General features: G+C 39.8%; 1 long non-coding RNA gene across 1 annotated transcript; it reads left to right on the top strand.

Moving 5' to 3' along the window:
* Positions 1-367: 367 nt before the first annotated feature.
* On the top strand, positions 368-26,187 carry LOC139077817 (uncharacterized). The gene is made up of 2 exons (XR_011530337.1): positions 368-24,165; positions 24,534-26,187. It is a non-coding gene; the product is annotated as an uncharacterized lncRNA (long non-coding RNA).
* The last annotated feature ends 1,543 nt before the right edge of the window (positions 26,188-27,730 follow it).

Here is a 27,730-nt window from a genome sequence, read left to right on the forward strand (position 1 = left end):
CAGACATTGCCTAATATCCCTTCACTGAGAACGACTATTCTAATCAAGCGTCTTTCAAACGAGTATTAGTAATTAAACTTAAAGTAATAAGATGTTTTGATTGATGGCGACAACTTTTTTCAAAACAAACATATCATAATTTATTTATTCAAATAGGTATTTCTTTCCAAGTAACCAACTTGGAAGACTACACTCTTATTCCAACAATGCTGCTATTGTTAAAACATTTTAAAAATTGTCTTCAGATCTTGTAGTACAATTTTTAAATATTATCCTGTATAATGAATCATCCTTTAGTGGTGGGTTTAATATTTAGAAAGGTCTAAAATATATTTAGAGACAAGTATGGTGAGCAACGTATGTTGAAGAAGATAAGCTGTAGAGTTTTTTGTAACTTCAGCAACATGGTCTTTCTTATATGGCTCCTAAACTGTCTTTGACAGCCTTTAAACAAGAGGGGTTCAAACTAATGTTCTGATTAGGGTGCTCTTTGTAGAAGTCCTTCCGGAGCTTCTCCTTTGCAGCACAATGCTATATAATACTATTGTATAATGCTTATTTTGGTTTAAAAATAAATTTTATTTTCTAAGCATCACATATCATGCGTATACTAAGAATTTTCATGTGTGAGCAAGTCCCAGTACCAGAGAAAAGTGGGAAGGCTTCCTAAACGGAGTTAGTTTTGAAAGAGGGAAAAGCCAAGGACGGCCTGAGACAAGTTGGGGAAACCATCCAGATATGGGCAGTAGTCTGTGCAAAGCTTGGAGATGGGAAGGAGTTAGCTGTGAGTTAGGGATGGTAGGCAGGTGCACTTAACTAGATTGGAGAGTCTGAGTCTAGGACTGTAGGTCTCAATCCTGGCCATGTATCAGCATCACCTGAGAAGTTAAAGAAAAAAGTGATAGCTGCTTGAGTGCCACACTGGACCTATTAAATAAGATTCTCTGGGGGTGGCGCCTTGAGCCTCCGTGTTTTGTTTTGAAAATCTTCGCAAGCCATCTTAATGCATAGACATGTTTGAGAATCAATTTAATAAGACATAAACTTGATTGAGTAAAGAGAGCCTGCAATTCACGTTTTCCATGACTCACAAAGCAATAGTGGGCCAGATTAGGCTTCTGAGCAGAGGAGTAATAACCTCACGCAGTTGTGTAGATACCAAGATGACGATACTGATTTAATATCAGAAAATCCAAAGGTCTCTGGTTTTTAGCTTGAAGTTAAATAGCTTGTCCATGTTCATCTAGCCAGTAAGTGCAAAGCGAAGGCATAGTCCCCAAGCCTTTTGATTTCATTTCAGTGTGCACAGGGGAGGACCAGAGAAAGAATTAGGGAATTTGTTGAGTGCAGGAGTGGGAGAGAGGTTAGAATAATATGGAAGGTGTCCATAAATTGAGAGAGCCTTAGAGAGCAGGAGGGGAGAAAACTGAAGATTGAACACCCACCATGCGCCAGGCTATGTCTCATTAAATCTTCCCAATACCCCAACAGGGTAGTAGTGGGGCACACAAGGATACTGAGGCTCAGAGTGGTCAATAACTTGCCTAACGTCACGCAGATAGGAACTGAGATTCAGACCCAGTCTAGGTCTGTCAACCTCAGAGCTCACATTCTTTTTACTAGCCCCTTTGGTCCTTTGTCTGACAGCAGTGGTTCTTCACCAAGGGCAGTTTCGCACCCAAGGGACATTTGGCCATGTCTGGAGACATTTTGGGTTGTCACAGTTGTGGGGTAGGTGGGGGGTGCTACTGGTATCTAGTGGGTTGAGGCCAGATATGCTGCTCAACAATGCACAGGACAGCCCCACTGAATTATCCAGCTCAAAATGGCAATAGTGTTGAGGTTGACAAACCTTGACCTAGAACGATGGTTGTAGCTCAGGAAGTTGGAAATGAAAGACAAGTTTATGGGTAAGATGATGAAGTGGCTTCAAACATTCATGTAATAGTTAGATGTTCCGTTAAATCTAGCTGTGTCTCATTTCCTTCCCCTTGAGAGTCGCTTGAGGCTGAGGCGTTGCTGACTACATAGTAATCTAGTATCTGAACTTCTCATGCCTTAACTGCTTCTTTACCTGAGCCCTCCTTCAAGACCCCCAGATGGGTTTACCACAAGAACAACAGCCTTTGTGCCAGTTGCTAACCACCTGTTAAGGCGAGGAGGCTTTCCCCCCTCATTTTTTTCTTTCTTTTTTCTCCTGGTTTTATTATTATTATTATTTTTCTTTTTTATGGCCCATTGAGTTCTTGGCAGATCTGTTAGACATTTGCTCCAAGTTTCTCTTTTGGGGCCTTTTGTTAGAAGGAGGTGGATCCTTGTTTACTAGGACCTGAGTGGAAACATCCAAGCCCAGAGGCCACTATAAGGCAGCCATTTTTAGTCACTTTCCACCTGGGCTGAATCTGAGCCAGAAGATAAGAGGCAAAACATATTCCATTGTCAGGCCCCTAAGCCATCTACTCCCCTGATTTCTCCCATGAATACTCTTGTTCCAACGCCAGCAAGCCCACATACTCTGTTTGTGGTGGCTTGGAGCCAAAATCCAGGTGTGATATTCCAAAGCATTCTTGTAGAGGAGTTTTCATCTGGTATTTTGTTTACCTGCATTTTTGGCCAGTCTCAACCTTTTGGGAGCCAAAAGCTTACAGAACTGTAACATTTCTAGCTCTTACCACACCTGTCTACAAAATATGCGTGAATACAGACTTTACACAATGTGCCTGTGGCCTTTGGTGACCCCTTCATTACCTTTATCTTGCTTCAGGAAATTTCAAGAGACTGTGGAAACGCCTCCTGTCTAGCTACTGCTCAATGGAAATCTGGTACCCTCACAAAGTGCTCTGAGGTCCTTGGCAGGAAAAAAGGCACTCTGTAAAATCATGATATGTTGTTCTTGGGACTACTTCCTATTTTTTAATACAAGACGCTTCTTGAATGTTCATCTTAAGGTAGCCCTGGAGGAAAACCATAATAAATATACTATGCTGTAAATGAGTCCTGCCACTCTATCCATTCTAGGAAAAGACCTAAAAATAATCTAGATTTGGATTTTGGTGCGTTTGGCTTTGGGATCACAGAGATTTCCTGAACCCTCCTCTTTGGCTTCCTTGGGGCCGTTACTTGGTTCCTCTCACTTTGGGGCTTGAATATGTGTGTTCTGACTGGCTCTGTGACTCCCTCCTGTGCTCACCTCTGCCACTATTGTAGGCCTTATCTCTAATGTCTGCTTTGGCCTCTGGTTTGCAGGGCAGTGGGGCAGGTGGAGGGCCACGGGTTAGCAGACAGAATTATGGCAGAGGGCCTACAGGCAAGTTCTGCTCGTATTAAACTTGTTGACACATAGACTCTCTCAATCTTATTTCTGTCATCTGTAAAATGGGGGTAATGCTCTCTGGCTTCTTTACCCCACACCTGATTTAGGAGCACTTGGCCTTGTTCACCATATCCAGGACAATGTGTGGTGCCTAGTAGCCACACAATAAATATATGTTGAATGAATAAATAAACATCATGTACAAGTCTTCAATTCTACAGGAATTTAAGGTACTGCTTTCTGGAGAGGATGATGTACTTTAAACTAGTCTGTTTTTAGCACACATAAGATAAACATTTTTGACAATATTTTTGCCCTGACTCGCTCCTGGCCCTAGGCCATGCAACGTCGGAAGAGTACAAGGGATGAGATTCTCATAGATTTTTCCATATCAGTAGTGAGGGACCTTTCAGAGCACACTGTGTTTGTTCCTTGGCGTGGTTTCAGTGGAAAATGCTTATTATATTTATTATGTATTTTTTAAGGGAAAATCATTGTATAGAACCTTCATGTAAATTTTTTGCATCTCAGTTTTTAAGATTTACATGGAAAAGAGAACTAAACAGAGGATACAGAGTCTTTCTAAGTCTCCTTGTGTATTTCCTGGAGACTTCAAAGCGGGGAGAGCCTTGGCCTTAGCTTGCAGCTCAGGGAGAGTGAAGTCCTCTGCCTTGTGCCGTGTATGCCTGTCTCTTGATTCATAGGCACGATATACATACATGTGTGTGTGCGCACACATATGTGCGCACACAAATTATTAGGACAGGGCAGCTCATCTGATGGCTAACTTTGTTGCTGGAAAAGTCAAACTTAAGTACTTGCTTGTGCCTTTTGTTGAGTCCGTGTTGCACTCCTGTTGAATCTTAGATAACTAGAGCTTGTCTAGGCTTTTGTCTAAATTACTCAGTGGTAATGTTCCTTCTGTGAACATCCTTATGTTTAAAAATTGAAATGTTAGGACACCTTCTCCCATTGGTGACCTGCCTGATCCTTTACCTAAAAACCTCAGGGCTATTTGAGACTTGGAAAGTTTAGATTTGAGTTTTTTAGAGATTTTAGATTTTAGATTTTTAGAAAGGCAATAAGGTGCATTTACTCTGTTATGTAATACTCTCATCTGGGTCCGGACCAGCATTCACAGTCAATCAAGTTTTTGCAGTGAAATGCATGATATTTGTGCTAAGGGGGATAAATGAAGACTATAAATAGTCTCATGGAAACTCAGGTCAGATCAAGTCAGGTTTTGCCACCAAAAGAGTTTAGAAAGAAAACTTTTTGGTTTTTAGAAACTTGGATGTTTGGATTACAGAGAAAAGATTGTAGACTGGTATTTCAGAAACATGATTACTAATTAGCTTTATTTTCTTCGATTCCATTAAGAGAGAAAACTTGTTTTCTCCAGAGCCTTGTGGAAGGGAGGTAGGCGACTTGCCTCGAGGTCCTTTTTCCTCCGCAGAAAGCCTGCAGTGTTTCTGCCCATGGTCATCCGAAAGTTAGCTCAGTGTGTTTCCTGGTGCAGGCTGTTAAAATGGCTTGGATTCCACTAGAGGGCAGCTGGGCCTTATCTCAGTGGACTTTATGGTTACCAGATCTGGTCCTGTCATAACTGGGTAATTTTTGCCATTGATCGCCACTCATTTCTGTTTCTATTCAACACCTGTCTGTCCCACTTGACAGTCATTCCCACACTTACATTTCCTGCCTAGACTGCCCTTCTGACCTCCTACTCAGCATCTCTAGTTGGCTGTTTTAAAGACCATTCAATCTGGACATATTGAAGGTTGACCTCAAGAGCTCCACTGCCTGCTCTCCACCCCTCGTTCTCTTCTTCTTGTGCCACTTGGCTCAGGGAAAAATCACCACTCCTTACTTGCTTATGCAAGCCTTGGAACCTAGGCTTATCCTTGCCTCTCCCCTTTCCGACATAATTCCTCACCAGATCCTCTCTATTTTACTTGCCAAATATCTCTGAAGGTCTGTCTACTTTTGTGTGTCTCTACTCCTAGCTACCACCTTCTTTTACTTGGCTGTTAGCCACCTGACTGGTCTTCTGGCTCCGGGCAACTGAATATTTCCAGTATCTTAAAAGCAATTAGTATTTGAACAATTCAGGAAGACATAAAACAAAGTAAAAAAAAGAATCACTCATAATCTGTCACACTTCCCCCTTTCTTATTTTCTTTTGTTAAAGTAAAACATGAATACATTCTTGTTTTAGATTCAAACCATGCAGATGTTTGAAAAAGTAAAGAATAAAAGATGAAAAACTCTTCCTACCCTCATTTCCATTCCCCTCCCAGAGGAACCCATCATCAAACTCGATGTGCCTTTTCTCTAGACCCCTCTTTCATAGCTATATATACACAAGCACTCACATTTTCTAAAAAAACAAAATGGAGAGAGAAAAACCACTGAGAAGGCATGAGGCTGGGCCACTACCTTAGGCAAAGCAGTAAGTGAAAACATCCTGGGAGGGCTGTTAAGGAGAAGAGGAATAAAATGTTTAGCTCAAAATTGTTTGATTTGCTCTAGCGCCCCCTTTTTCCGTGTCCAACCCCAGGCACTCACCAATAAAGTTTACTCCGCACACACAAATGTGCAAACAAAACAAACAAACCCAAAAACAATGAAACCCCTCCTAGAAAAATCATGTCTTTTTGTTTAGTTTTCAAAACTTTTTCTATTTTCCAGAGAATAAGTTGTTTTCCATGTCTTAATTTTGAACACTTTTCTTTTAATTGAGGTCATAACAGTTTATAACATTGCGAAATTTCAGTTGTACATTATTATTTGTCAGTCACCATATAAATGCGCCCCTTCAGCCTTTGTGCCCACCCCACAGCCCCTTTCTCCCTGGTAATTGCTAAACTGTTCTCTTTGTCTGTGTGTTTATCTTCCACTTATGAGTGAAATCATACAGTGTTTGTCTTTCTGTGTCTGGCTTATTTTGCTTAACATAATATCCTCAAGGACCATCCATGTTGTTGCAAATGGGATGATTTTGTCTTTTTTATGGCTGAGTAGTATTCCATTGTGTGTGTGTGTGTGTGTGTGTGTATGTGTGTGTGTGTGTGTGTATGTGTGTGTGTATACCACATCTTTTCTATCCAATCATCAGGCAGTGAGCACTTGGGTTGCTTCCCTGTTGTGGCTATTGTGAATAATGCTGCAATAAACATAGGGGTGCATGAGTCTCTTTGAGTTGTTGATTTCCAGTTCTTGGGATAAATACCCAGTAGTGGGATGGCTAGGTCCTATGATATTTCTATTTTTAACTTTTTGAGAGATCTCCATACTGTTTTCCATAGTGGCTGCACCAGTTTGCATTCCCACCAGCAGTATATGAGGGTTCCCTTTTCTCCACACCCTCTCCAACATTTGCTATTTTTTGTCTTGGTGATTATAGCTGTTCTAATGGGTGTAAGGTGATATCTTAGTGTAGTTTTGATTTGCATTTCCCTGATGATTAATGATGTAAAACATCTTTTCTTGTGCCTGTTGGCCATCTGTATATCTTCTTTGGAAAAATAACTGTTCATATCCTCTGCCCATTTTTTGATGAGGGTTGTTTGCGTTTTTGTTGTTGAGTTGTGTGAGTTCTTTATATATTATGGAGATTAGCTCCTTGTCAGATATATGATTTGCAAGTATTTTCTCCCAGTTGGTGGATTCTCTTCTTGTTTTGATCCTGGTGTTCTTTACGTTGCAGAAGCTCTTTAGTTTGATGAAGTCCCACTTGTTTGTTTGTTTATTTATTTATTTTCTTTTGTTCTCCTTGTCCCAGTAGACAAAAATCATGTCTTTTTCGTTATGTAACTGTGCTCTTCTCCCTAGTGAGACTCAGAAGTCTTTCAATATGAGTGAGAAATTTACCTCATGCTTTTTGGTGTTGTCACAGGGCTTCATAGTGTAGATGGACTATCATTTATTTACCATCCCTCTATTAATGGACATATAATGGTTTATCCATTTTTTTCTATTACAAACTATGCTTTATTGAACCTCCCACTTTTGTGTATATATCGAGTTTTTCTCCTGCGGAGTCCTCAAAGTGGAATTGCTAGATTAAAGAATTTGCACATTTTACATTTTGATAGATGTTGTCAAATTGAATCAATTTATACTATTTGAATATGCTTGTTTCTACTTGTCAAGACCTAATACCTAAATAATTATTTAAATTAAATAATGTCATCTGATGGATGGAAAATATTGCATTATTGTTTTGGTTTGCATTTCCCTGATATATAATGTGGATGAGAATTATTTTATCTTTAGTGGAAATATATATTTTTGGCCATATCTTTTGCTCATTTTTATAAACTTTCGCTTTTTAATTTGGAAGAGCTCTTCATTGTCATTTGTTTCATCCAGTCAACAAACATTTATCAGCTGTTGGCATTGTGCAGGTATAATGCTCATTGTTGGGATTTCAGAGAGTACAATACACAGTGCCCGCCCTCTTAAGCGGGAGGTGGTTGGAGGGAATACAGATTTGCAAAGAAAATAAATGCAGTAAGATGTTACAGCTGTCATGTTAGAGAAACTGCCTACTTAAGAATATTTGGTTGTGGGGTAGTTGCTCATCTCAGAGGGAAAAAAATTGAAAATGGCGTATAATTTCTTCTCTCTACTAGCAAATCCACAATCTATTTAAAGTTGCTTACTATTTTTTAGCTTATTGTTCTAACCTTAAGTGTGACTTTTTACATATTTAAGTCAGTAATTATTGCTTATGCTACTAGTTCTGAAGAATACTCTATGAAGTAATTTAGTTTCAATATAGAGTATTTTATACTATATCTTTAATTGCAATGATGCTCTCAGTCAGCTAGATGGGAGCCCTTTGACAGCCTCTATGACCTTTCACTGCACACATTTAAGAGGAAATATTCAGACACCCACAGATAGGGTCACACAGACACAGCTGAGCCACGTGGCATTATGAGAAAGGACTAGACAGGATGCTGGTGACTGGGATGTTACCGAGGTGAAGAGACACTCCAGCTGGGGAGGCCTACGTTCATGAGATCTCTATTTGCCAGTTAAATCAAAGCTGATTTAACACATCAGTGCTGCAGTTTATTACGAACTATAGAGATCCGAACGAGTGAGTAGGATAGTAAGTGCCCTACTTATGTCCAGGGAAAGGTCTGATGTTTGTGTATCTTTATGGAAAATTATAAAACTCATCTTATTTGTACAAAAGTCACTGACAATTGATTCTCTTCTTCAAGCAGGAACCAGGAGAGGTGGTTCAGATTTACTGACAGTGAGCTCCCTGTGGGTTTAGGCTGGCAGAAGAGTAGGTAGTCTTATTTCTTTTTAAGCACAATCCCGGTTAAACTGACCAGAAAAGAGATAAGGGGTGGGTAGGATTATTGGTCAGGCCGGTTCAGAGAAGTGCATGATCCTTCCTCCAGGCCCTATAACTGTGTGTTGTGTTGGGCAGAGGGTGTCAGAAATATGATAAACCATGAAATATGATAGTACATGCAATAGCTTGTAAATTGTGAGACATAAGTCACAGTGATATTATTTTCTGTGAAAATACAAATCCCAACCACGGGCATTGAATTTCAGTTATAGAATGGGTTTATAGGCAGCAATCTGATTGAAAAAGAACTTGCCTCGAAGCAGTGTTTGCATAGCCAGCACCTTGTTTTTGTTTAGATTGTATGTGCCTTGGGAGGAAAGACACCAATGTAGATTATGGGTCACTGCAACACCTCGTGTACCCCCAAAGAGATCCTGTGGCACCACTGCTGAGCCTCATAAATATTTTGTCAAGATAGACACAGAAAACAGATAAACTCTGACCGCCATCTTGTGGAGGGATCTACCATTACCAAGTCAGACTGAGTGTGAGGTGGTGGTCGTGGGAGAGAGGCTGAGAGGGAGATAAAAGCCCCAGGTTTGTTTCTCCCCACCTGAGGATTCTGCAGGGCTATAGGAGAGATAAACCCCTCAGCTACAAAATTTTCCACCTGGCAGGAGAGCTGTATTGCCTGAGCCTGTAGAGGAGGTCTTCCCGTAATTTGATTTAGGTTTCTATACCGTGGAGGATCTGGAGTAGCCTCGAGGGAGCATTTGTCATTCCTTATCTCCCTGTTTCCAGATCCCCTAGCTTGGGAAGGTATTTTTCTCACATTGTTCAGAGTTCAAAGAGCTTACCGATCAATGGATCTAGATATTTATTCTTCAATATTATTCCATTATATACCACACCAGAGCACATTTGTTTTCACAACATTTAATCAGATTTCCCGGAAATAGAAAAGCCATTTGCTTTTTTATGGATTTACTATCAGTCTGAAACCCAAGAACCTTTCCAATATTTTAATACAAACCAGTCATACTGACTTAAATTAAAGGAATGTGTTCAAAGTAGGAATAACACTGATAAAAGAGGCTTTTGATATGTCCCAGATAGCACCTAGCCTGATAGGATGACATTTTGGTGAAAGTCAATAAGACCTGGTATCACAGGGAGATTTTTCTTTCTTGAAATATTGAAAGCATAGTTTGCTTTTCATTTGGCAGAACAACAACAACAACAAAAGAAAGCACGTGGCCATTTTTCACTTTGCAAAGCATTCTTTACAGATGCCTGTCTGGTTGTTCTTGGATGGCTTCAGGCACCGACACCACATTCATCTTTTGAAAGTTCTCCACCAGGTCCAAGTGGCTGTTGTTGATCCCAGGAATGGGTGAGGCACGTCATGCCTTCCAACACGTTCTGTATTTTATTTGTCTGTAGTGTAGCATGCTCAGGAACATATCTGGCTGAAGACTCTGTCTTTCACTGTATCTAGAACCTTGCAGGACTAAAGAATGCTATGTTTCTAATGTAAATTTGGCAGTACCTAGTGCAATGCCTGGCACATAGTAGGTGCTGAATGAATGCTTCAAGATAGAAGGGTCTAGCTATTACCTGCAACCTAGAAATGTACTGAAATTCCTGTATGGATGTCTATAACATCCCCCTCTCCTAAAATATGGCACTAAATTCTGCTGTGTTGTCATTTGGGGTTGGATAATTCTTTGTTGTGGGGGGCTGTCCTGTGCACTGCAGGAGTTTTAGCAGCATCCCTGGCCTCTACCCACTAGATGCCAGTAGCATTCCCCAGTTGTGAAAAGCAAACATGTCTTTGGACATTGACGGGGGCAAAGGTCACTCCCAGTTGCAAATCACTGCCCTAAACTAAGTGTGGTTGTGTGGAACCCATCCAACTTCAGGCATGAGTTGAGTCAGCAGTAGTAAATAAGGAAATATGATATGAGAACCCTGGAAATGCTCTTTTGACCAATAATACCTCCGCTGCCCATGGCATCCTTTGGGAAGACTGACCATAAATATTTTAGCTGGAATAGTTACAGAAAGTTGAGAGCAAAAGATGGAGCAATCAGCCAGGGAAATGGTCCCTTTTTGGTTTAAAGAAAAGGACAGTCACTCAGGAATCATGCAGTCACTTGTAAAAAACAGGTGTCCAAGAGATAATGTGGTGTAATGGGGAAAAAAAAAAAATGGAAAGGAACTCAGGAGACTTGCGCTCCAATCCTGGTTTGGCTCCTGACCAGCTGTGTCTCACAGGGGACCTCTCTTCTCTTGGCTGATAACAAGGAAGCTGAGCTAAGTGACCCATAGGGCTTTTCCTACCCCTCAGGTGTGAAGAAATTATGGATCTGTTTATCTAATGCATAACCATTATTACCTATTTTTACAGAGGAGGAGCAGGGCTTTGAAGGAATGCAACGCAGGAATCAGGGAGGCGAAGATTAAGAGTATAGGAAGAAAGCAGCAGAGTTTGGGGGGTGACAAAGTCTAAGATGAAAATAATGGAGTTTGTGCTGAAGGGAAATTGGAATGTACAAGGAAGACACAAAAGCCATACAGTTTTCCTGTTTTGTGTGTGTGTGTGTGCACGTGCAGGTTGATGGTGGGGGTGCTGAGTGGGCCACATTTAGCAAGCTAATCAGTTTCCCGCTGGCTCTTGGGGAAGAGAGTTTACTCAGGAGAACAGTCTCTTTTGCCAAATATGAAAACCACCGTCATCAGTTTCGGACAGCAATGGGCACTCTTGGATGTGTATGGAAGCTCTCACTGGAGCATTCAACTGATTTGACTGCATTACCTTATTTTGCAGATGTACATGTCCAAACAGTCCATAAATATTATGTCTTGTGGAAAACAATGTCATGATTCATTGAACAAAAAAAGCAAAATGGCCTGAAAGATTCTGATATTCAATAACACTGAAACTGGGGTAGGACAAATCTGGCTGGAATTTGAATGTTTGAAGAGTTTTCAGCCATTTTGGGTTTGATAAAAGAGCAAACTCATTTTATGAAGCAGTCTTACCCTTACTTTCTAAACACAATGTGTATTTGAAAGGAAATTCAATCCATATGTTTTTGATTAATTTTACTTAAATCATCAAAATATTTTTTTCTTAAGAGTTGTTTGATGTCTAAGAAGCATTTAAGCCCTTTGAATAATTTTTTAAAAATATATTTTTTTTTCTCTTTAAAACAGGAAATCACTTTTTAAAGAGTTTAAATGGGTTTGGACACAAATGAGATTCAGATTTGAAATCCTGACCCTGTAAGATTAGGGAAAGTTTGAAACTTGCCAAAATAGAGTCTCCCATTCATCCCTAAAAGTGAGTACCTTCTGATATTATATTGTCAGCAGAAATACTTGGGCATTGTCCAACAGAGTGATATATCCTGTTATAGTTTTCTCTCAAGTTGTAGGGGTCATAACCTCGGTAAACTTTGACTCCCCTCTCTTCTTTACGTTGGCCTTCATATCAGGTAAGTCACTAAGTTCTCCGTCTCTTTCACCTGTCTCTTCCTCTTGATTTTCATTGGCTTCAGTCCTCTGAGGCTTTTATCACCTCAGGCCTAGATCACAGTATTTACCATCTAGCTAGTGCCTCCTTCTGTCTACTCTCTCCCAGCACCCATCAAATGTGTATGTTGTTGCTTTTTAGTCCTCACCCAAATCCTCACTACATCTTGACTAAAATCACCACTCTTCCACTAAAGAATCTTCAGTGGTTCCTAAAGCCCATGAATCCTTTAGTCTGCATTCAGTAGTTCTCTGCATTCACTGGCCCCAGGATGCCGTTTCAAATATAGGAGCCGATGCTGACCAGTGGAGAATCTCTTCTCAGAGTGGCTTGGTTGCTTTGTGAAACACAATACATGTGCACTCGTCTGTGAGCACTTCGTCCTACTCCGTTTAATGAGAGCCAACCCAAGTTTCACCTCCTTGCTGATGATTCCTGCCTGTGCTAACCTTCCCTCCTTAGAGTTCTTACACACTCTCTCTCTTATGCTCTCTTTTACTTGTCTCTGAGTTGGTGTCTGATCTTATGCTGCTGCATAGAATTCTTTCACTTCACAGGTGTCCATGTCTTTCCTCCTTAACTGGACTACAGACTTAGTTGTGTGGCTGCGGTTCTCCAAGTCTAGTCCCCGGACCATAGCATCAGCATCACTAAGAATTTGTTAGAACTATAATTTATTAGGGTCCACCCCAGAGCTGCTGAATCAGAATTCCAGGTGTGGGACCAGCACTCTGTATTTTAACAAGCCTCCCAGATAACTCAGATGCTGCGCAAATTTGAGAACTGCTGTTATAAAGGAAAAGACAGATCTTAGACTTCTTTGTATCCTCCACAATGCCAGGACAAAACTGAAATGTAGAAGTTACTAAAATTATAGATAACCTGAATTTTAAGACAAGCTCTCAATGATGTGCAAAGGAGAGAATGGAAACATTTTCAAAAGTTTGGTATGAAACTTTGAGAAATGAAAAGCTACTATTTCTTACTGATTGCCATGGAGGATTAAATAGTTTGCAAGTTTATTAATAATCCTCTTAAGGAGAATTTCTTCATTTTTTTTCTTTTTCCTTTCTTAGGGATTTTGGGATTGTTCAGCCCTGAGTAATCAGATGATAGAATTCAGCACATTATGTTTCTAACTTTGTGAGTTGGAACTCTCTTAGACTTTCTGTGTTGAAACTCTAAATCTAAATCTGTAGCTTATAGATGATTTTTTCTTTGGAGGTTGTGTGCTTGGTGGCCATATGTGAGGATGGAAAATAATTTCCTTTTCTTCTATTTCTCTTTAAAATCCTTTATTACAGCTTATAACTCTCATGCACAGATGACTGTTACTATAGAATAAAAAATAGTGATTTTTTATATAGTGATATCAACCCTTTGCATGTATCTATACACCAATAGGGGGAAAATAAATTTAACATTGTTTTTCAAGAAATGTAAGTATTGCATTCTTCTCATTTCTACCCTCTTGCAATCACAGTCTACACATCACCATAGTTTACAGGCTTCGTGCTGAGGTCAACCTTAACCCGGTCATATTTTTTCTGTACTCCCCAAGAAAGTTGTATAGTCAATGGTGAACCCTATAAAGTCCCCTGTCTGGCAAGCTTCCCTACTGGGCAAGCGCACAGTTGCACTGAGCCAATCTGACAACACCTGTACACATGAGCACAGGCAGAGGACAGAGGAGCCCAGGGTCTATCTGAATTTCCATTGGTAACAACCAGTGAACCTGGTTTTTGATTAGAGGTAACAATAAGTTAGGCAGCATAGCATTGGAGAAAAAGTCTATGCTTTGGAGTCAGGCAAACCTGAGATTGAAGCCTGGCTCTCCATCTCTAACTAGTCATTTTCCTCCGATTTGTTTTTCCTTTTGGAATGAGGTTGCTCGTGTCTGTCCTGCGGCGTTATTGAAAGAGGTATGGCTAACGCATGCGAAGTGCGTGGCCCAAGTTGGGTGCTCAGTAATGGAGTTATCATTGTTAGTCTCTGATAATTACTGTTTGTAATTCTTTTATTTTTAATCTCAAAGATGTAACTGGAATGAAGGCATCCCCTGCCTGGATTTTTAAATTTCAGAGAGCTCTGCTTCTGATTGTTCTCTTCTAATAGTAATTGTGTTACATCTATTTAAAGTGAGTTGAAAAGTTTTTCTTTTGCTGTTTGTCTGCTCGTCTTTATTGAAGCTGTACCTCTTGAGTTTCTAGAAAGCAGGCAGGTAAGTACATCAGTACGGTCATGTGCCGCGTAATGACATTTTGGTCAACGACGGACCGCATGTATGATGGTGGTCCCATACAATTAGTACCATAGAGCCTAGGTGTGTAGTAGGCTCTACCATCCAGGTTTGTGTAAGTACACACCATGATGTTCGCACAACGACGAAATCACCTCACGACGTATTTCTCAGAACATATCCCCGTCATTAAGCGACACATGACCGTATTATCTATCATTTATTCAGAAATCAAATGTGTCTGGATTTTCCTTCTTTCTTTGGACTATCATTTATTAAACGCTCGCTCTCTGCCAGGCTCCGAGGATACACAAATGTGTACAGGGATCAGAGTGTGGTCTGTTTAATTCCAGCCAACAGTCAGAGAGCAGAAGTAAAAACTTGTGACTAGTACTATCCTGTTGTCCATATTGTCCCTACAAACTCCAGCTTAGGAGTTGTGGAGGCAAGTACATTGAAGCATAAGTGGTGAGATTTTCCTGGACTGAATACAAGGACATTTCCCCTGTCTGTTTGTAGTGTACTTGATGTTTCCTCCACTGGAGTTAGTGTTTAGTTAAGGGTTTGGTTCTTTTATTCCCTGATGAAGGAGAATGAGCTAGAAGTAATCCTTCTCCCCTGCCGCATTCTCTGAAGACATTAGTAAAAGTTAACTTAGCAGATCAGCAAAGCTACATGTAGTAAATAATAGGGAACTAAGAGAATAAGTGCACTAAAGGTTTGCTTTGGTTGGAGAGCCCATTTGGAGAGGACAGGACAGCCAGGACAAGAGTGGGAAAGCCGGAGTAGAAGGCCTTGGGCAGTTAGGGTCAGTCGTAACCTCCAAGATGGCCCTCAGTGATTCTCGCTTCCTCCTAGTCACACTCTTGTGTTGTTTTTTACCATGTTGAATAAGTGTTGCCTTTGTAACCAATAGGACATTGTGTAAATGACTCCTAAAGCTAGGTGAACAAAAGACGATGAGGCTTCTGCCTTACTCACTCTTAAATCAACCATTCTGGGGAAAGCCAGCTGCCATGTTCTGAGGATGCTCAAGCAGCTCTGTGGAGAGTTTCTTGTGGTGAGGAACTGAGGCCTTCTGCCAACAATCAGCTCTAATTAGCTAGGTCCCTGAATGAGCCATGTTGGAAGTGGATTCTTCAGCCCTAGTGAAGCCTTCAGGAGACTGTAAACCCCAGCTGACATCTTGACTCCAACGTCAAGAGAGACCTGGAGGCAGAACTACCCAACTAGACTACATCCAAATTCCTGGCCCACTAAAACTGTGTGACGTAATAACTATTGATTGTATTAAGCTGGTGAGTTTTGGGGTAATTTGTTAAACAGTAATAAATAACTAATACAGGGCCCAGCCTATGGTGCTAGATTTCTAGAAGAAAAGATCAAAGTTAAGGGAGGAGATATTGAAAGAGAAGATCGGAGAGGTCAACGACAGACTCTCTCTTACACTTTATAAAGGGTATCTAGAGATGGGGCTGGGAATGGTGGTGGGGGAGAGGGAGAAAATAAATTAAATACCTAACTCCCAGAGTACATGAAAGAAAGAAAAAAAGACAAAAAGATGGAGGTTAGTTTGGGAAGGACTCCTGGATATGAAGACTTGGAAATGGATCTATCTTTCAACTCTATGCAAAGTTTTGAAAATTGGCTTTTGCTTGAGCAACTCTTGGATTTCATCAAACAGTAGGATCATAGTAATATACGTAAAAGAAGTCTCTGGAAATCCTTTAGGCCTTCTTTTTTCCCCTACAAGACTAGTTAAAGCTACCAAAGACTATCTGACCTTTTAAAAGTCAACATGCCAATGAAAGAGCAGTTTCCAAGGCTTGGCAGAAGGTTTCACGTTCATTTAAACAAAAAGGGCTCTTTCTAAAATTGTCTGCAACCATATTAAACTACGAATTGCTGTTGTACCTCTAGGAAGGACTGAAGTGACATGAACGTTTAGGTAAGAAGACTTTGTCTTAGAGATTAATTTTTTTTTTTTTTTTGCACAAATCGCTTTCTGTCTACATGGCTTTATAACTGTCAGCATTGTATGTGTTTTTCAGTTGAGGAAAGGATGAGTTTCTTTGGAAAGGGGCAAGACAGGAAATCAGTAATGATTCATACCACTTTTTCACATGCCTCTCTGACGAGTTTTAATCACAAATCTGGGTCCACTTGTATAACAAAAACATTAAAAGAGGGCGTTTTAAACTGCGTCTTTTTATTAATCATGTATTTGGTCTTGTAAATAATACACGCAAGTACATCCTTATTACGTCAGTTGGAAAACAGTGACTAACTAACTAGCTGTTTAACTAGGAGACAGGAGCATCTTGTAATTTTATACGTACTTCTTAAGTAACTATGTGTTTTCTCTTGTGCTGTTTAATTTGATTTGGCAAGCATTTTAAATTTTAGAATTTCTTTAACTGATTTTTAATTTTAATGATCCTTTGTCTCTTCCTTTACATTTAATGTCAATTTTTAGAACTCTTTAAAGATAATTTTCTATGCCACAATAGCCTTTTGAAAGAAGGGCACTCTTATTTGAAAGAAATACACTTTGTTATTTCTAAGTCCCTTTGATATCACCGAAGATGGTTTTACTTTAGCTTTCCCTTCAGTCTAATTCCTTTTCCCCTTTGTTTCTATTGTGATGAAGTAATCCTGGGTTTGTAGAGTCTTTTGTGATGGAAATGACTATGACCACACAGACGCAGCATAATATTTACTAGGAATAAGAGAAAGAGAAATATCAATAGTGCTGATCACCAAACATTGAAAAATACTGAAGTCCTTCATTTCCAGAGAAAAAAATGCCACTTAACATAACATGTTCATTATTAATTTGGGTGGTTGAAACATAGTGTGTGCACATTAATTGTGGACCAAAATTTAAAGGGAGAAGAGAAGTGAATTTTAAAACTAATTATGACAAGTGGTAAAACAGTCTGAAGTTAAGGAGACCAGATGCATTAGCTATGCACTAATATAATATAGGATGTTCATAAGTAGAGTAAGAAAGATACGTGATGCTGAACAAGCTCAACAGATGAGGAGGGGAGTATGTGAATGCAGTACCTAGCTCAGTAGTTGTACCCTAGATTCTAGAGCAGGAATTAGAGAACTTTTTCTGTAAAGGACCAGATAGTGTTTTAAGCTTGGGGGCCGTAAGGTCTCTGTCACAACGGCTCAACTCTGCAGTTGTAGTAGAAAGCTGCCGTAGACAACATGTAAATGAACGCTTGTGCCTGTGTTTCAATAAAACTTTATTTACAACAACAGGCTGCAGACTGGATTTGGCCTGCGGGCTGTAGTTTGCCAATTCCTATTCTACAGTATATAATTTTTCCTATTTACTTGTTTGTAGATCAATGCATTGCATAATGTTTGAAGCAGCTTACAAGAATCTATGCAACACTAAATACTTAAAAATGCATATGGCAAGGTCAAGGGGCACTGAGACCTGGGGAGATTTTGTGGATAGGAATGGAAGCAGCTGCAGTTTATACTGGCTTGAGTACGTCCATTGCTAGCACCAGGGAATCACTTGGGAGCAAAATCAGTGTCTATGGATCATTCTGTTTCCATTTCAGTGAATATTATCCATAGCCTGTGGTGAGGATCTATATAGATGCCTTCCCCTGGCACTGGGGAGAGCCTTCCAGGTCCGGTAGCCAGCATATGTCCCAGTGATCATTCAGGAGAGATTATGCTCAACTCCCATTTGACTTTATGAAAAAAAAAACCTTCTTTTTAATGGCTTAGGGCCCTTTTAGATGCCCTGAGATAGAAGGTGGGGCCCTTGACACCTAGAGGGGTGGTGGAAGAGAAGGGAAACCTCCTGCATCCATACTGGGATGTGACTAAGCAGGGCTAACGCAACCCCCAACCCCTCACCCAGTGGAATGGGAGTAAAACACACCCTCTAAGTGCGTAAATGTCCTTTGGCCCTATAGTTCCACTTGCAGGAATCTATCCTAAGACAAATTTTAGAGACGCTGCCAAAGATTTATATATGATATTTGAACTTCAGCTTCATTTATTCAACCAAAAATTGGAAAGAAGTTAAATATCCAACAAGAGAATTGGTAAATACGTTATGCTACACGTGACACGAAATACTGTATTGTCTTTTACAACTGTTTTTGAAGACAATTTTATGACAGGCAAATGCTTAATATAATTTTGAGTGAATATAGCAGAATACAGTATGATCCTAATTTTGTTGGAAAAATATAGCAAAAAGTGTAGAAGAAAATTTATCGTGGAGGAGACTACTATTTACCAAAATCCCTTCTTCTCCTCTTCCTGGTGTATAGCCGTAATGCATTTCCTACTCTCCCTTGCAGTTGTGTGTGACCATGTCACTTAAGTTCTCTCCAAGGGAATATGAACATAAATGATCTATTACACTTTCAGGGTTGACTCCTAAAAATCTCCCATGTTTCTCCTGCCTTTTTTTTTTTTTTTTATTTAAAAAACTACCTTCACTTGACTGGAATATCAATATTCAGGGCAACCTTGGAAGTCACATGTCGAAAATGGAAGAGTAGCCACTAGCTTAGGTTCAGGAATGATCATAAAGAGGTGAGTTGCTCAGCTGACCTGAGTACTCATCTAGAACTGTAACTTGAGGGAAGAAATACATGTCTATGGTGTTCAGATACCTTGGTGGTTCCTGATAGGAGAACAAATGTATGTAAATCTGTGTGAAACACCCACTGGAGACTTCTAGAAACATTTGGTTGGGGGCAGAGATGGTGTGTTTTATAGGAACCCAAAGACTTTCATGAATAAATAGGACTACAAACTAGTAAAATTTTGGTTATTGTTCAAGTTACACCATTTGTATCCACCTGTTGATGAGGTCTGAGGAAGCTTGGGCTACACGTAAATTTAAAATTTTATACTTAAGCATATATTATATTTCTTAATTGGGAAAATAGTAAAAAATGCAAACATATACATGATAAAATGGGAAAATACAAGTAAATGAAAAAAGATGGGCCAGGGAAGGCATAAATTAGTACAGAAGGTAAAGACCCAGTGAAGATACAACGCAACAAGAAGAGCCATTCTATCCTACACAGTTTCTGAAAGTTGAGTGTAAATTAACTCTGATTTTCCTATCAACCAAAGTGATTAGTTAAACGATTACACACCGGTTTCTTATATCTGCAAATGTCCTTTGGCAATTAGTTCTGAAAGAAATTTCTCAATAGATCATCATAGAGGAAGCAATGTCCTCAGCAATATCCCTAAGAAAATACCAGAATGGAATTTACAGTGCTGCCTCTAGATTAACTAAAAGGACATGGAATCAAAACAAACGTCAGGGAAGGAAAATTAAAAGAGGGAGTGGGAGGTTCAGCTTGACAATAGGTCATGGGAGATGATGGCCCCACTTGATCCAGGAATTAAACTTGTGTCTAGAGAAATGGCTGGAATTTCTGTCCTTCAAATCATCCTTCATTAATATCCTTTCTCTTCGTGAGGCTTTTTACAAGTTGGGAAGCAGGTGGTTTTCTGGAGCTTTCCCGGAAACGGCTGTAAATTCCCATCTTTTTCCGTTTGTCCACATGTCTGTCTACAATAACTGCTAGGAAATACTAGCTCTCCTTCTCTATTGCCTTCTCAGTCTTGCAGGAGTACCTCTCACTGACAGAATTTAACCCAGAACCATAGTTAAAGGGAATTCTGGGAAGTGTATTTCTGGGCTTCTCCCTTATGACGGTAAGAACATGGAAGGAGGAAGCGATGATGTTGAATGATAAGAGCCCATCTGGCAGGCTGTGGCACATCCTCTGGATGAGCAGTCAACAAACAGACAAAGTAAATTACCAACTATAGGTAAGTATACTATTATTTGTGTAAAAATCACCTTAAAAACAAAATTATATGTAGAAATATTTGCACGTAAATGCAAAGGAAAAAAGATACACAACAGTCTGAGAATAAAAGTACGTCAGGGGGTTGAAGTTGAAAATGACTTTTGCACACAATAAAATTTCACTAACTTCAGCTCTCTTCCTATAAGATGTTTGAAGTTACGTAGAGAAATCTGTCTATGAACAGGCCTTATATTCAGCTGGTTTGCAAACAAAATTGTTTTATGGGTTATTTTTGGAGGACATCCTTGCTGATTGTTTGGGTCTATTCTGTATGGATTACTGAATATTAGTCCTAGGATTCATCATATTCCTACATCTAAAGACACGTAGTCCTTTCTTATGTCCATTGCAAAGAACCTAGATGTGAAGTCTTGAGGTTTCACCGTTTTCTGCTATTCAGGGATCAAATTTTGCAAACAGTTCATGTCAGAGCCGAGGATTCTCCATTTCAGGGGCTGAAAGACTGAAAGTGAAGGTGAATATCCTTCAAACAAAAACGAAATTAGACATTTATGCAGTCCAAGGAGAATAAACACATAAAGACCAAACAGCCCATCAGTTAAAAAAATATATTAGTCAAAAAGCATATTGGCAAAATTAGATGTAATGACCTACATTTTCTATTTGTTGTAATAATAATATACTTTCATACCATTTCTTTGGTAGTATTATTAACTTTTGAATTTTATTAGACATCATTTATATCCTCAATGTTGCATGCTATATAACAGTCTTTTAGAGATACTCTTCTAAAAAATTCCAAGAAAAATACTTAGAAAGATTGAAAACATAGGCAAAGGTGCCAAAAAAGAATTTTGTATGTTCATGAATGGGGATAGTTAATATTGTTGAGATGTTGGTTCTCCCCAGATTGATTTTTATAAAGTGAAGTCAGATCCAGTCAAAATATCAGCAGCCTTTTTTTTTGGACAAACTCATTGTAAACTTTATGTGGAAATGCAAAGGATCTGGAAAAACCAAAACAATTTAGAAAAAGAGGAACAAAATTGGAAGACTTACACTGTCTAATTTCACGATTTATGATAAAGCTCTAGTAACCAAAACACTGTGGTGTTGGTATAAACATAGACAAATAAGTAAGTGGAACAGAATAGAGAGCCCACAAAGAGACCCATGCATATATGGCCAATTGATTTTCAGGAAAGGTGTCAAAGCAGTGGGGGAAAGACTGATCTTTTTAACAAGTAGTCCAGGAGCAACTGGATAGCTGTGTACAGAGAAATGAACATCTACCCTTACCTTAAATTATATAGAAAAATTTACTCAAAATGGATCATAGACCTAAATATAAGAGCCAAAACTATAAAATTGCTAAACAAAAAGATGTGAGAAAATCTTACAAAACATTTCAGATGGGGAGCTTCTTGAGGCTAGGGACCTACTCCATCATTCATTGTTTCTCTCTTTCTCCTCAGCACCTAGCACAGTGCCTCGCCGTAGAAGGAATCCAAGGAATGCTAGAACTTGGACTCAGATTTGTTCTCTTGTCTTTCACGTCCCTGGTATATTCCCTCAGGGTTGGGCTTCACTCCTTTCATACTGTACCAGTGGAGAATAGGGAGCTCCATAAGCCACAGCCCCCACTGGGTGGTTCCCTGATGCCCCTCTCCTTGGGATTCACCCACAGCACTTCTGAATGGAAAGAACAGGGCTCCCAATCTTGGCCCATAGCTTGGTTATCTCCTCAGCTCCTAGTTGATCCTACTGTAGATTGGATCCAGTGATGCACTGCTCCCTGGCCACCCAAGCTGAGACCCTAAGAAAACACGGCAAGTCACAGCGCTGAGGTTTATCAGTGAGAGGGTGGCTCAGCCCAGGGTAAGAGTTGTTCCAAAGGAATATAGTGAAGGGTACTTAAATCACCATAAACAAGTAAAATATTTATTTTTAAAGTATGCGCAGGAAGGATGTGATGCTATTTTTATAAGAAGGGCAGATTTTCTTAATTTCCTGTTCTCTGAATTAGAGTTCTCTAATTTATTTTGCTCATAACCTCGACATGCCCTAGGAAGAAATACTGCAACTGAGATCTTTTTTGTCTTTCCTCCTTTTTAGTCTCACCATCGTGACTATTTCTAAGCACTAGCAACATCTTCATTTGAAAGTTTAGCTGATTTAGTCTGTGCATGATCTAGTCAGCACTAGATCTGAGTCCTTGTAGGGATCTGTTGTCATTTAGTGACAGAAGTCCTCCTTTCAACAGGAATATATTTGTCGTTTTAGCGTGTGTTAGAAGTAAATGGTTGGCGATTAAGGTGGGTCACTTTGGCCAGAAAAGCCTAAAGGGCACACCTCGTACGCCTATGAACTTTGGATCCGTGCCCTCTTAGTATAATCCTCGACTTTACATCTTTTTCCTTGATAGATTTTTCATTCCCTTCTCTTGTGGTTTGTATATTGTTTGGTTTTATGGCAGCAGATGCTTTACTTCCAGGAATACCTGTCTTTCCTTCTTGGAACACCAAAAGAGTCCTGCCAGATAGGATCCTTTAATTCAAGTCAAGATTACGCTTAAACCAGAGGACCTCATCCAGAAGAGGGTCTGCTCCAGGATCGAGAGTCGCTCTGAACCAGACCTCAGCACCCGGCTCCTACCAGACCTCAGCACCTGGCTCCTACCAGACCTCAGCACCTGGCTCATCCCACTTCATACACCCTAGTGCTTATATAGGACAATCACTTAAGCAAGAGCTGTGATAGTTATAAGTTGTTATGTTTGAGGAATCCTTGGTAACCAAATAATTTATTCCCTTCTCCAAAATGAATGCATCTTTCTGCTTGGACATTATATATAGCTTATTTTATTTGGGGCTTAAATTAGTAAAAGATTATCTTCAAACAAGCTGGAGGTATGTGTATAATAAACTTCTTTCCAGATACTTTGTGAAAGTTCAACTCTTTTTGCCTCCCCTCACCAGCTGCTACTCTAGATGATTTGTGAACAGCTGGCCCATGACTGAGGGGATGGTCATTGAGGCAACAGCTGAAGGAACTTCTAGTTCACTCTGTGGGAGCTTATGATTTTCTACAAATTTCAGAGTAGCCACAAGAAGAGCTAGCTTTTTATTTCAGGCACAAGAATGTCAATATATTTTGTAACATCTTCTCGTTTTACCAAGAGTTTTAAATTGCTTTTTGCTAAGCTGGATTTCCTAACAGTGAGGTTGATATTTATTTCCCTTTATTCTCTGTGCAATGTATGTAAAGTAGAAGAATGAACAAAAAGTCAAGCAGAAGAAGGACCTGGGACATCCCCTCCAATCACCAAAAGTTGATCGGTATTTCTTCTGTAGATTTCAAAGAACTAAGATTTTATACTGTTACCATGTTCTCTGCTACTGCTACAACATTGAGGCTTTCATGTATGCTGTTGTTCAGAAATGACTGCTTGTGTGTTGATAGCAATGTGTGTTGATAGGCGCTGTTGTGAGCTGGGGCACTTCCACCTGAAGTTGGCAGCGCCTTCTGTGTGCCTGACTTGTCTTCAGTATTGCAGTTTCACTTTGTCTTAGTCTGCTGGGGTTGCTATAACAGAATACCATAGTTTGCACAACTTAAACAATGGACATTTGTTTCTCACAGTTCTGGAGGCTGGAAGTCTAAGATCAAGGTACCAGTGGATTTGGTTCCTGCTGAGAGCCCCTTCCTGGCTTTCAGGTGGGCTCCTTCTTGCTGTACCCTCACAAGGTAGAAAGAGAAAAAGAGGGCTCTAGTCCCTTCCTCTTCTTATAAGGGTACTAATCCCATCATGGGGGCTCCCCCCTCATGACCTCATCTAAACCTAATTATAGGTGTACCTTGGAGATATGCAGTTTCGGTTCCAGACCACCACAATAAAGTGAATATCACAATAAAGTGAGTTACACAAATTTTCTAGTTTCCCAACTACGTAAAAGTTCTGTTTACACTATACTGTAGCATATTAAGTGTGCAATAGCATTATGTCTAAAAAAAATGTACATACCTTAATTAAAAAATGCTTTATTGCTGAAAAATGCTAACCATCATCTGAGCCTTCAACGAGTTGTAATCTTTTTGCTGGTGGGGGGTCTTGTCTTGATGTTGGTTGCTGCTGACTGATCAGAGTGGTTGCTGAAGGTTGAGGTAGTTGTGGCGATTTCTAAAATAACACAACAATGAAGATTGCAGCATCGATTGAATCCTGCTTTCACAAACGATTTCTCCTCAGTGTGTGATGCTCTTTGATTGCATTTTTCCCACAGTAGAACTTCTTTCAAAATTGGAGTCAGTTCTCTCAAACCCTGCTGCTGCTTTATCAACTGAGTTCATGTAATATTCTAAATCCTTTGTTGTCATTTCAACAATCTTCACCACTTTCTGAACAACAAAAGACCCTGAATAGCCAAAGGATTCCTGAGAAAAAAGAACAAAGCTGGAGGTATCACACTCCTGGATTTCAAAATACGCCACAAAGCCATAGTAACCAAAACAGCATGGTACTGGCACAAAAACAGACACACTGATCAATGGAACAGAATTGAGAGCCAAGAAGTAGAACCACACATTTATGGACAGCTAATATTCAACATGGGAGCCGAGAGCATACGATGGAGAAAGGAGAGTCTCTTCAATAAATGGTGTTGGGAAAACTGGACAGCCACATGCAAAAGAATGAAAGTAGACCATTCCCTTACACCATGCACAAAAATCAACTCAAAATGGATTAAAGACTTGAATGTAAGACCTGAAACCATGAAACTTCTAGAAGAAAACATAGGCAGTACGCTCTTTGACATTGGTCTGAGCAGCGTATGTTCAAGTCCCATGTCTGACCGGGCAAGGGAAACAAAAGAAAAAATGAACAAATGGGACTACATCAAACTAAAAAGCTTCTGCACAGCAAAGGAAACCATTAACAAAATGAAAAGACAACTAACAACTGGGAGAAGATATTTGCAAACTATATATCAGATAAGGGGTTAATATCCAAAATATACAAAGAACTAATACAGATCAACAACAAAAAACCCAACAATCCAATTAGAAAATGGGCAAAAGATCTGAACAGAGATTTCTCCAAAGAAGATGTACAGATGGCCAACAGGCACATGAAAAGATGCTCAACATCATTAGCTATCAGGGAAATGCAAATCAAAACTACAATGAGGTATCACCTCACTCCGGTCAGAATGGCTATAAATAACAAGAAAGGAAACAACAAATGTTGGAGAGGATGTGGAGAGAAGGGAACCCTTGTTCACTGCTGGTGGGAGTGCAAACTGGCGCAGCCACTATCGAAAGCAGTATGGCGTATCCTCAGAAAATTAAGGATAGATCTACCATATGATCCAGCTATCCCACTGCTGGGTATTTATCCAAAGAACTTGAAAACACAAAGGCATAAAGATACTTGCACCCCTATGTTCATTGCAGCATTATACACAATAACCAAGACTTGGAAGCAACCTAGGTGCCCATCAAGGGATGAATGGATAAAGAAGATGTGGTATTTATGCATGATGGACTAATACATAAGAAATGACGAAATCCGGCCATTTGTGACAACATGGATGGACCTTGAGGATATTATGCTGAGTGAAATAAGTCAGAGGGAGAAAGTCAAATACCATATGATTTCACTCATAAGTAGAAGATAAAGACAACGACAAACAAACACATAGCATTGGAGATTGGATTGGTGGTTACCATAGGGGAAAGGGGGCAGGAGGGAGAGCAAAGGGGTAATTAAGCTCCCATGTGAGGGGATGGACTATAATTAGTTTTCGGGTGGTGAACATGATGTAATCTATACAGAATTCAAAATATATTATCATGTACATCCAAAAATAAACAAATAAATGAAAAAACAAAAAAATAAAAAAATAAATAAAAAACCACTTCCTTTGCTCATCCATAAGAAGCAACTCTTCATTCATTGAAGTTTCATCATGAGATTGCAGCATTCAGTCACATCTTCAGGCTCCACTTCTAATTCTACTTCTTTTGCTATTTCTGCCACATTTGCAGTTACTTCCTCCAATTGAGTTTTGGACCCCTCAAAGTCATCCATGAAGGTTGGAATCAGCTTCTTCCAAACTTCTGTTAGTGTTGATATTTTGATCTCCTGCTATGAATCACAAATGTTCTTAATGGCATCTAGAATGGTGAATCCTTTCCAGAAAATTTTCAGTTTGCTTTGCCCAGATTCATCAGAGGAGTCACTATCTATGGCAGCTGTAGACTTACAAAATGTATTCCTTGAATAATAAGACTTGAAAGTCTAAATTACTTCTCAATCTGTGGGCTGCAGAATGGATGTTGTGTTAGCAGGGATGAAACAACATTCATCCTGTTGTATATCTCCATCAGAGCTCTTGGATGACCACGTACAGTGTCAATGAACAGTAATATTTTGAAAGGAATCTTTTTTTCTGAGCAGTAGGTCTCAGCAGTGGGCTTAAAATATTCACTAAACCATGTTGTAAACAGATGTGCTATCATCCAGGCTTTGTTGCTCCATTTATAGAGCACAGGCTGAGTAGATTTAGCATAATTCTGCAGGGTCCTAGGATTGTGAGAGTGGTGAATGAGCATTGGCTTCAACTTAAAGTCACCAGCTGTATTAGCTCCTAACAAGAGAGTCAGCCTGTCCTTTGAAGCTTTGAAGCCAGGCACTGACTTCTCTTCTCTAGCTATGAAAGTCCTAGATGGCACCCTCTTTCAATATAAGGCTATTTTGTCTACATTGAAAATTGGTTGTTTAGTGTATCCATTGTCATTAATTATCTTAGCTAGATCTTCTCGATAACTTGCTGCAGCGTCTACATCAGCACTTGTGACTTTATCTTGTACTTTTATGTCATGGAGATGGCTTCCTTCCTTAAACCTCATGAACCAACCTCTGCTAGCTTCAAACTTTTCTTCTGCAGCCTCGTGACCTCTCTCTGCCTTCACAGAATTGAAGGGAGTTAGGGCCTTGCTCTTGGTTAGGCTTTGGCTTAAGGGAACGTTGTGGCTGTTTGATCTTCCGTCCAGACCTCTAAAACTTTCTCCATATCAGCAATAAGGCTGTTTTGCTTTCTTATCATTTGTGTGTTCACTGGAGAAGCACTTTTCATTTCCTTCTAGAACTTTTCCTTGGCATTCACAACTTGGCTAACTGACACAAGAAGCCTAGATTTTGGCCTATCTTGGCTTTCGACGACGTGCCTTCCTCACTAAGCTTAATCATTTCTAGCTTTTGATTTAAAGTGAGAGACATGAGACTCTTTCTTTCACTTGAACACTTAGAGGTCATTGTAGGGTTATTAATTCAGTATTGTTGTTTCTCAGGGAAAAAGGAGGCCCAAGGAGAGGGAGAGAGATGGGGTAATGGCCAGTTGTTAGAGAAGTCAGAATACACAACATTTATCAATTAAGTTCACCATCTTATATGCGTGTGGTTTGTGGCACCCCAAAA

Source organism: Equus przewalskii, chromosome 20 (assembly GCF_037783145.1).
Source record: "Equus przewalskii isolate Varuska chromosome 20, EquPr2, whole genome shotgun sequence".
Classification (NCBI taxonomy): domain Eukaryota; kingdom Metazoa; phylum Chordata; class Mammalia; order Perissodactyla; family Equidae; genus Equus; species Equus przewalskii.